The sequence below is a fragment of the Periplaneta americana genome, chromosome 7 (genome assembly GCF_040183065.1).
Source record: "Periplaneta americana isolate PAMFEO1 chromosome 7, P.americana_PAMFEO1_priV1, whole genome shotgun sequence".
Classification (NCBI taxonomy): Eukaryota; Metazoa; Arthropoda; class Insecta; order Blattodea; family Blattidae; genus Periplaneta; species Periplaneta americana.
This window is the reverse complement of record NC_091123.1, coordinates 143,847,238-143,859,319: the sequence shown is the minus strand read 5'-3', so window position 1 is coordinate 143,859,319 and position 12,082 is coordinate 143,847,238.

Genomic DNA, 12,082 nt, shown 5'->3' with positions numbered 1-12,082 from the left:
GTGTTCATTTTAACGGTATCGTTAATGAATATTAAATCGAATAAAAATCGATAAAGTTGGTTGATTATGAGGCTCGAGTTCCCGTAATGTCTTTTTCTCTACCTATTTCATCGGAGCGCAATTATGCCATGCCCCTTTTCTCTACCTGATGGGAACGGGGCGCAATCATGCCCACAAAACAGGGACCCTTTTTCATCTGCTGCATCTTACCTGACCGTGGGGCGCAACCATGCCCTGCCCGTTTTACTGAGGTCGGAAAGAGAACCGATACCTGTACCCGATATGAATTTACAATTCATGGAATGCATAATAACCTAAGAAGAGCAACCTTAGTAATGTGTCTGGTATAATTATTTTATTTTCGTACTGAATTTGTACTCAATTGTGAAATGAACTTATTGTAACAATCTTAGAATTCATTTTTGATTTTTCAGATGAATCAGTTCAAGATTATAAATTTATTTTAAAGTTTTTCAATCATATGATTTATCGTAAATCTTTAAAATAAATTTATAATCTTATTGTAACAACACAAGATGCAGCATTTTCAATATTGTATCCTATCACAATGTTCCTAAACGTATAAATACGTCTATAATGCCTCTCTCCATTTAAAAGTACGCCCATCAATAACTTCCCAACCGTTACATTTCGGGCAAAGATATATCAGGAAAATCTGGCTTTTATGTAAAGCTCCCTGTGAAGCAGATTTGAATAATTTCAAGGGAAAAATTGTTCCGGGATCGGGTATCGCTTAGCGCACGAATGCTCTACCGACTGAGCTACCCAGGAACTACACCCGACACCGTCCCAATTTCTCCCTTTATAGCCACACAACTCAAGTGGGCTGACAAGACGCCAGAAACCCAACTTTGAGTGCACACAAAATCTGTGTGACTTGAATTGTGGTTTTCTGTTAACATACCTACAGTGACGTATATATTATGCAAATCTGGATTTCAGGTAAAGCTCCCTATTAAGCAGACTTGAATAATTTCAAGGGAAAAATTGTTCCGGGGCAGGGTATCGATCCCGGGACAATTTTTCTCTTGAAATTATTCAAAGATACGTCATGTTAAATCGATGTAGATTAACCCGAACTACATTACCCTAAAGTGTTTTACATTCCTCTTGAGACATTATATATACAAATTCAGTTCATGGAATTGTATAGGAGCGAAAGTGTGCGAGGAAAAGAGCAGATCTGGTTAAACCCTCGGAATGTCTCACAAATTCCAGAAAGAACAAGAATGTTGTAAGCGTGTTAGAGCAGACGAAGAATAATAGAGAGTGGACGGTATACACGTGCCATCACGCGACGCTTGAGTGTATCGGGACTGACCTTGGATTTTGAACGTCGCTATCAAACTGCGAGATATACCTCAGTGCTATCTGTTCAACACCATACAGGCTTACTACAATCGGCAATTTGCAGACAATTCAGCTTCAGTATTAAATTCTAAATACATTGGCCGGCAAAAAAAAAGTGGGTCACTTCGTAAAGCGAAACATTGTCAATAAACCACCAGCTTAAAGAGATTATTATTAAGGGAAGACTCCACTGAAAATCATGAAATATTTCCAAAAAATGTTCATTAGCTATTTCACTTCTTTATAATGTATATTTTCATACTCCAACTGGATTTAATTCATTAATCAAAAATACATACATATATATTTTTTAATTATGGCTGTAAGGGGACGTGGCATTTAAAGAGTGTCATTTATATTTCTTACTGTTGCTTCAAGATATTTGAATTTTTCCACCTCTTCAAAGGACAAATTTCCAATTTTTATATTTCCATTTCGTACAATATTCTGGTAACGAGATATAATCATATACTTTGTCTTGTCGGGATTTGCTTCCAAATCTATCTCTGTACTTGCTTCAAGTAAAATTCCCGTGTTTTCCTTAAGGGGAGAGGATGGTATTTTTTGGTGAAAAATGAGTAAACTAAAAAAAAAATCTTTAAAATACTCTGTGATATGTGTGGAATGCATAGCATAATATTTTGTGGGTATTTGTGCCCTTATCAGATGTTGAGACGCCATTTTTAAACTTCCTGCGTTATGGAATTTTAAATCACTCACCCGCTTTTATTGTTGTTTCGGTAAATTGAATTTTCAAAAAAAAAAAAAAAAAGTTAAAATACTCTTTGATATGTGTGGAATGTATTGCATAACATTTCGTGTGTATTTGTGCCCTTATCGGATGCTGAGACGCCATTTTTAAACTTCCTGCGCTATGGATTTTTAAATCACTCGACCCCTTTTATCGGTTTACGGTAACTTCATTTTTTTGCTACATTGCCAGACAAAAATGGATATAATTTCTGAATTATTAAAGATATGTGCATGAAATTTAGAACACACATTCTTTAGACTATTAGGAAACTTTTCTCTGTAACAGAATTTTGTTAATTGATTTCATTTTAAAACTACGTCCGTTTGTTTGCAAGAAAGGAAATCAGAAAAGTGTTATTAAATGTTAATTGTTTATTTTACAAACGTAGTGACTAATATCAAAATTCTGTTACAGACAGTTTGTAGAGCATGCTTTTGCAAGTACATTGCAAAAAACTGGATGAATCTGCCTTTAAAAATGGTTTAGATATATCGGTTTTAGTACAATCCTGCATTGGGTATATTTTTTTTCAAATCTGGGCCCCCAAATATTTTTTTTTTCAAAATATTTATTTTTGGTTGAGTTGCTACAGCTATGAGCTCTCTACATACAAAAAAAAAATAATATTTTACACCAAATAGGAAAAAAGTTTTAAAAATACCATCCTCTCCCCTTAATAGTTTGTGGATTTTCTCCTAACATATTCACATCATCCGCATAGACAAGCAGCTGATGTAACACGTTCAATTCCAAACCCTCTCTGTTATTTTGGAATTTCCTAATGGCATACTCTAGAGCAAAGTTAAAAATTAAAGGTGATAGTGCATCTCCTTGCTTTAGCCCGCAGTGAATTGGAAAAGCATTAGATAGAAACTGGCCTATACGGACTCTGCTGTAAGTTTTACTCAGACGCATTTTAATTAATGGAACTAGTTTCTTAGGAATACCAAATTCAATAAGAATGTCATATAAAACTTCTCTCTTAACCGAGTCATATGCCTTTTTTTTAATTTATGTATAACTGATGTACTGTATCCTAATACTTCCATTTCTTCTCCAATATCTGTCGAATACAAAAAATCTTATCAATTGTCGATCTATTACGCCTAAACACACACTGATGATCCCCAATAATTTCATCTACATATGGAGTTAATCTTCTCAAAAGAATATTGGACAAAATTTCGTACGACGTCAATAAAAGTGATATTCCTCGAAAGTTGCTACAGTGGTTGAATTATACTGAGCAGAAATAGATATAAATCTACACATTTATATCTCAGAATTTGATTATCTAATTTTGTGTTATACTAAATAAATTTATATATTGATATAATGGCCACTTGTCACCAAGGTCGTTCGCAACCCATCCTCTTCACCGAGAGACCCCCAATATTCTGTAATATGACGTATCGCTTGACGTTCTGAGGCTCTCAGCCAGTAAGAAATCGCCTAGTAATCTCCGACTGCTGAAATTTGTTTTGACACGTTATAAACATTTGCTGAATGAAGTACAATTGAGTTTGAGTGATATGTTGTTTGTTAACTGAATAGGGAGGGCCACATAAAGTCTGAGATATAGTCTGATAAAGACACATCAATGAAATGTCAAATCTGTCATAAAAAATTAAGTCCGCGATAATAAATTGCTCTCTCTTTTTCTCTTGTCATTCACAAAGTCTTAACTTTGATTGTGAGTTGGAATTTATTTCTTTAAGGAAAAGTTCATGAATATAATTTCATCCCGAATAGTTACGCAGTTACAGACCGATTGTTTAGTCCTGACTCGACGACGCGAAAGAGGGGAAGTAATAGGAGTAGTGGTGAGAGTTCCGGAGTAGAGATAAGGGCAAGCGGTCGGTAAAAGAATGCAGTACAGCTTAACTGTACTGGAAAAACAACGTTATACCGCATGCGTGACATCCGATCGCTCCGAAGGCAAGCGAGTGACTAACCCAAACACCCCTTGGCGTAACTAAATTGACTCGCCTGACCCAGGCGCACATCGCCGGCGACTGCCAGGACTAAATAATCTTACTGTATGTCTCAATTTGAGATGCACATCATTCTGGATGAAGTTTCTGTAGATCAACTTTTTGTTACCGACGTGACCAATAACCACGTGCATCAACGTCAGTTAGTGTAAATACCTGTCAAAATTGCCTGGTTAAGCATTTTCACGGTATATCGATCTCTGCTAAGATTTACACAGAAGGTTAATCACGATAATACCTAACCGGCCATATTCGAGCTCAACCAGTGATCAGTAGGCCTAGTAAAACAAAATGGCGGCCAGATCCACAGCTCATTATTTCGAACACAATTATTATTGTATTCGGGTTACTCAGATAAGGATGATGGTAAGCGTAAAGTTTCTTTAGTGGAAAGAGAGAATTTTTACGAGGAGTTAAGTGACATAAAATTTCAGGAGGGATTTCGTTTATCAAAATCTACCGTGTCATTTCTGCTGCAACAAATTAATCACCTGGAATAATTAAGAAAACAAATCTATTTCTTCTATGAATCGGCTGCTTACATTACGATTCTATGCAACTGATATTTTCGGTATTTTAAGAAGGAACACTCGAGTAGGCCATCTCCTATCTCTTTCCCTACGTCGCACAATGATCCTTTTTTCATTATATGGCCGCGCAAAATACAAAATTTGAGTACCACATATTTTCATGTTTTATGGAGTTTTTAATTACTATAATATCCTAGGATACGAGATTTGTTATAGTTATGCTTATTTGTGCAGCTCTTGTGTTGTAAAAGTAGTCAGAAGTATGGCGTTTCTTATCGCATCCCCGATCTGAAGCCGAGCTCATAATTTATGTTCGATAACTGTGCTAGGAAGGACGTGTTTTTTCCGACAATTTTAATCGGTTACAGGTGGATATGGGAGACTACGTTATGTGCTACGTTTGTGATATTTTAAAAATCCCACAGAACTTACTACTTTAAAGTGAAATTTGCTTGCAAATTGAGAAATCATTGCAATTTTAACTTCTAAATTTGAGTATTTTTACACCCGGAAATTTAGAATTGTCAACGACTGGTCAAAATTTTTTCACAAGACTAAAGCCAATATCTTATCTTTTCTCCTATATAAAAACTAACTGCTACTTTTTGCAAGTTTGCTTTTTTTTCTTCTGGTTTTAGTTCTCTCAGAAGAGTATCGCGGAACGATCTTTTTCATGTTTGGCGCCATACAGATAACAACGCAGAAAGAAGTGATGCACTATTTAACTGTTTACTGTAAAATAATGACTTGAAAACTTACACAGATAATCCGTTTTAAAGATACTGTTAAGATTGTTAATTTTGCTTGCTTGTCACCGAATCCTGAGTAAATTCCAGTCACAAAAAGAAGTTGCTAGAGAGAAATTTGTTTTATAGGAACAAAATAGCCTATAGAAAAGTTTCCATAAGTGGCTTGCCATCTAATGCTGAATATGCTTTTGGTGTCGTCAAATAGTGTAATAAGCAGTCTCACAAACAAAACGTGAAAGAGAAGTGGACCTATACTCAATAAAGTTCTTTGTTTATCAAGACCCCGCGCTCGCTTCAGGAACTTAATCTGATGCTTACAGCAGCACTGAGAACTAAATATTATTGAAAACACTTTAAACACTGAATTACATTAAAGAAAAAATTAGTAGTGACAACTGTTCAATATTAGTGTACGTCTTGTCATTTTCCCCATTACTTTATACTTGTAAAATTTTCCTCACAATTTATACTAATAATAAATCTGTAGCCGAAATTTTTCTGGTAATTTTCGATTTTCCAAAAATAATTGGTCCTAACATATATAATTAACCACCCTGAAACCGAAAATCGCTTTTTTTAAATTTTTGTTTGTATGTCTGTCTGTCTGTCTGTCTGTCTGTATGCTTGTTACCTTTTCACGCGATAATGGCTGAACCGATTTCGATGAAAATTGGAATATAAATTAAGTTCGTTATAACTTAGATTTTAGGCTATATGGCATTCAAAATACATTATTTAAAAGGGGGGTTATAAGGGGGTTGAATTAAATAAATCGAAATATCTCGCTTATTATTGATTTTTGTGAAAAATGTTACATAACAAAAATTTCTTTAAAAATCATTTCCGATAAGGTTTATTCTTTGAAAAATTTTGATAGGACTGATATTTAATGAGATGAATGAGTTTCAAAATTAAAATAACTGCCATCTAAGGCGGTGTAATGAAATAAACAAATGAATTCGTCTATAAGGGGTCTTGGCCAACAATAATCGAAAGCTATGAATCATAGCCTACAGAGAATGTTTCTGTGTTTGTATGAAGTAATATCGGAAGCTAAATTAACCGATTTGTGTAATTAATTATTATTTCACCATTGGAAAGTGTAGTTTCTCTATATGGACATAATGCTATAATGTTATTACAGTAACTTCGGAGTGAATTGAGGACAGGTAAAATTAAAATAGCTTCTTATGCACAAACAACTTGATAGGCTATTCTGTGTATTCGTTTCCTGTATTTCTTAAAATAATGTTTATCTCAGAGAATTAACGAACCACAAGAGTGTATTGATTTAGTATGCTATGTTAGCTTAGCATTCCATTATTTTATAATCCAAATTTTAACTATGCTCAATTGAATCGTGTTAAAATACATAAAATACATATGCATTAAATGCAATGCAAAAAAATTGGGTAATGAGCCAAGCAGATTATGTTGCGCTGTTGTAAAATAAAATTTGTTTCTCCTGAGATTCAAGAGCCCCCATAACAAATTAAAAACTTACTTATCGGTGTACATCCGTTATCAACACATTTTATATAATATAATATAATATAATATAATATAATATAATATAATATAATATAATATAATATAATATAATATAATATAATATAATATAATATAATATAATATAATATAATATAATATAAGTTATTTAAGTTATTTGAAGGGTTCAGAACCATAGTGGCCCAAGCGCCATTTACTGAATACGTAAAAAAACAAGGGTTAAAATTAAGTTATTATCATAATTCAATGGAAACATATAGCAAGTAAAATAAAGTATACACATTAAATCTAAATGATATGTCAGTCTTCATTAAAGTATGGATGCATGTAATAAAAATTAAGAAACATGTTAAAGGAATTGTCATTGCACCAAATGAGTGGTCTCTGGACCAAAATGATCGCATTTTAATTATTTAAATACAATTTAAATTAAGTAACATATTAAACGATTTATCCTTCTATCAAACACGAATCTTCCCTGGATCAAATGTCCTATTTTAATTATGTAATTACTTTATATTTATTTCTAACGGGTGCAGCGGAGCGCACGGGTACGGCTAGTTTATAATAAAAAACTAGTTATGTTATAATAGAAAACACTGAAATGATAAATGTGTGGCACATCCCTCAAAATGAATGTTTGATTACAATACCACCCTTCTTAGGACCACATAAGTAGCACATAGCTGCAGGAATGGCACGCGCCTCATCGCTACTGTAGAGGTGAAATCATTATTGTGAATATACGTGTAAATATATGTAGGGAATATATAGGAATACACTCACGTGTATCTAGTTTTAATGTATTATGAATTTTGTTATGATAAACTTGTTACAATTTGAGGCACCCACTACTCTCCCTATGGAAAGAAAATGTACTTACTGATTGTAGTGAAATATCTTACATGATTAACATAAAAGAAACCATGTAGTATTTTTATTGAAATACTAGCCGTACCCGTGCGCTCCGCTCAACCCGTTAGAAATAAATATAAAGTAATTACATAATTAAAATAGGGCGTTTGATCCAGGGAACATTCGTGTTTGATAGAAGGATAAATCGTTTAATATGTTACTTAATTTAAATTGTATTTAAATAATTAAAATGCGGTCATTTTGGCCCAGAAGTTACTGTAATAACATTATAGCATTATGTCCATCTAGAGAAACTACACTTTCCAATGGTGAAATAATAATTAATTATACAAATCGGTTAAGTTAGCTTCCGATATTACTTCATACAAACACAGAAACATTCTCTGTAGGCTATGTTTCATAGCTTTCGATTGTTGTTGTCCAAGGCCCCTTATAGACGTAGTCATTTTCTTTCATTTCATTACACCGCCTTAGATGGCATTGTATTTTAACTTTAAAACTCATTTATCTCATTAAATATCAGTCCTATCAAACTTTTGCAAGGAATAAAACTCATCGGAAATCATTTTTAAAGAAACGTTTGTTATGTAACATATTTCACAAAAATCAATAATAAGCGAGATATTTCGATTTATTTAATTCAGGCCCTCTTATAACCCCCCTTTTAAATAAAGTATTTTGAATGTCATATAGCCTAAAATCTAAGTTACAGCGAACTTAATGTATATTCCAATTTTCATATAAATCGGTTCAGCCATTATCGCGTGAAAAGATAACACACATCCAGACAGACAGACTGACAGACATACAAACAAAAATTTAAAAAACGCGATTTTCGGTTTCAGGGTGGTTAATTATATATGTTAGGACCAATTATTTTTGGAAAATCGAAAATTATCAGAAAAATTTCGGCTACAGATTTATTATTATTAGTATAGATTGCCATGTGTGAAGTTAATGGTGCAATTAAAATAAAAATTATAATGTAACTGATTTCTTCCATGTATTTTACTTATATATTTCATAAATGCAGCGAAGAACACTTGAATTTCTACAGTGTTGCTGCCTATAGAATGCCTTTAGTCTGTGATTGAGAGTTAATATTAAGCCTCAATTGAATTCGAATCATGTCGATATGGATAAGTAAAATGCTTAACATATGTACAAAATGTTATTTTAATGTTTCTACACCATTTTAATACTAAATCGAATTTTGCGCGGCTAGAGAGCGTAAAAGGATCACTGTGCGGCGCGGCGCAGGCTGAGCAAAGAGAGGTTATTGATGTAATCTTCATCTTACGATGTTTGATGACGTATGCACGTCCGTTGATGTGACATATTAGTGAATTTAAATACTATTATAGTCACAATCATGCCATGGTATGAAAGAAAAATTTCACAACCTCGAGCGGGAATCGAACCTGCGACTTCCTGTTCCCCTGTTGATGGATCTAAGGATACTGCACAGTTCCCTGGTATAATTGTGGTCCTGAATTGTACACACGCATTCATATTAATCTTCTTCATCCTTTTCCTTTAAGGATATTTCACTTTTTTATATAAAACATTTAAATGTAATTAAGCCCATCAATAAATACTTCAGGCTCACATAGGAATACAATCATTTTCGCTTTTAATACGATTTTAACCTAATAGTACTGAAAAAAACAAAGAAATGCAACCCGCAAATACAACAGTGCCCAAAGGCAAACAAATGAAACGCGAACATACATAAGTTCCTTTTGATGTAGAACAGAATAAGCGCAGTCGTTATCAGACGTTGACTATTATCTTTGCAGAGATATATAGATCATTTCCTTTCGTCATTTTGTAGAAACAGTGTACCATCACAGACTTTACCCTGGTTAAGTGAGGTGTCAGCTAACCACGTGTAAGTAGCCGGTGATTAAGAATAGCGCACAGCAGTGGCGTAGCATGAAATTTTGAGTAGGGGAAGCTAACTCAAGTTGTCTTTCATGCAATATGAGAAAACGTATTACAACGATACAGTCTTAAAATAAATAGTACCCGGTAGTCAATTTCAAGTCAGCAGTCGAAGATTGTTTGAACATCGTAAGTAACACCAATAAGGCATGACCTCAAATGATACGTAATAAAATATGATTTCACGGTTTACACATATCTCTTAACAAATAGACATGCATACGTATAACATTAGCTCACTCCCTGTCGTACTTAGAGAAATCACAATATATTAGTATCATTACGTAAGTATGCGTCTGTCTTTTGGTTGTGTCCTTCATTCACAGCAAGGGAGTCGGTCATTTGTTTTTTAAATTACACTTTTGTTCGTAAGTCAGTTTTGATAATACAATTGTCCTAAAAAAATTCAAGTAAATTAGTGTCAGGAACTGTTATTTCGCTCATTATTTATTATATCAGCCACAATGCACACTAACACTTCAACTGAACACAACTGACGAAAAGGGATAACTCGGAAACTACTTATTTTAAATGTTAAAGCTAGCTTCTTTGCGAGCCTTGCGACTAGGATAGCTTAGTTAGAAAGGGATGGAAAATTTGCGGGGTGGATTACACAGAAGAAACCGGTCTGCTTGGAAGCTGGTGTGTGCAGGCTTTTTGTTTACTGCTGCATCACAAATCATCCTGAGCTGCCGCATCACAATATTTAATGCGTAAATATAAATTCTATTAAAATTAATAAATAATTTTCTTCATAAACTGCAGGTTTATTATGAAATTATTATTAACTGGGGAAGCTAAGCTTTTTAGCTTACATTGACGCTACGCCACTGGCGCACAGAAATTACATTTCAACCGCGATTTCGTAACCAAAGGTTACGACATTTTTAAATGAGGTTGATGCACATCGCCACGAGAGAACAAGAGTTTGTTTAATTTTATTCCCATAATACTTAAGAACTCAAAATCACACACTGAAATGTAGGCTATAAGCAATGTCTCAATTCTAGCGGCGTCAGCTCCAATCGGAATTTAAACTTTCAGCTGTCTCTGCCGAGCTTGCATTTTCGATCGTAGACTGACCGAACGTCAGCGTGATTTACATTATTGATAAGACAGCTGTATACAAGCGGAAAGTAGAATCACTGAAAGTTTGCTGTAAAATACGTTTCTAAACAGCCAGTTCTATAAGCAGATTGTTTAACCCTACGCAAGCGTGTTTAAAATGGACTATTATAATTATGGTAGCGTGCGAAATAGTAATATACGTTACAAGAGCGGTATGTTGACGTTTTCATGGTCGAGGAAAAGATTGAAAAATCGAAACGTAGTTGAGCTTTTTTAATTTCCGAGAACACGAAACAAACATACCGCTCGTGTATCGTACATTATTTTGTGCGAAGATCGTTTATTACAAACCTGAAAGACGAATTTCTAATTAGTTGCAATGAAATCTCCATGCTGGTTTCTGTTTAATGACGGCAACTTCGGAAAACCAAAATATCTTTCTTCAACATTGTTGCTATAAAATGTTTTCTGTCTTTACTATACTCCAGCAGGCCGTGATATAGGCTACGTCTATCTTTTTTTCCCCCAGTCTATAAATGCGAACAAACGGTAAGGTTATGTAATGATTTATTTTCCATTTTAATATTTTAACAATATTATTTATATAACATATTGCAGTAATAACATCCGCATCTGGAATCTTGTTGATTTTTTCACGGCTTCCTTAATGTTACTTGTATCAGGAATGCAATAAGTTTCGTGGAGTAGTAGACTTTACTTAATTTTTGCAAATATTTAAAAACAATAATTAACATTGCAATTTAGGTGAAATTGCAGTGGTAAGTTTCCAATTTATAATTATTACTATGTTAAACGTCTCTAAAAATAATATGTTAAAAGCCTAAAGCAATAAAATGAATGTCGCGCTTAAACGGTAAGAAGAGGGAAATTGTTATGTGTGTTACGTTGGGAATACTGAATGTACCGCGTATTGGTTCTGTGCGGAAAACAAGCAAATACGCACGATCTCGCACAAAATACTTTTAACACTAGAGCGATAAGTATTTTTTTTATTCCACTCAAGGCCCCAAACAGCACGATTGCTTGTCCTAAGGATCAGAACACAATAGAGTTAACATGGAATTACATTCAAAATAAGTAAATTACGATTTAAATAATATAAGAGAAATTTAAAGAAATGAATTAATAAAACAGACAATACACAGTAACTTTGTTAAAGAAAATAATACTAATGAACTCGTTTGCTTACATTTACACGAACTTAATTATATAATTTACATTAGATAAGGAAGTTAAAAAAACAGAAGGTAACTATGATAGAAATGA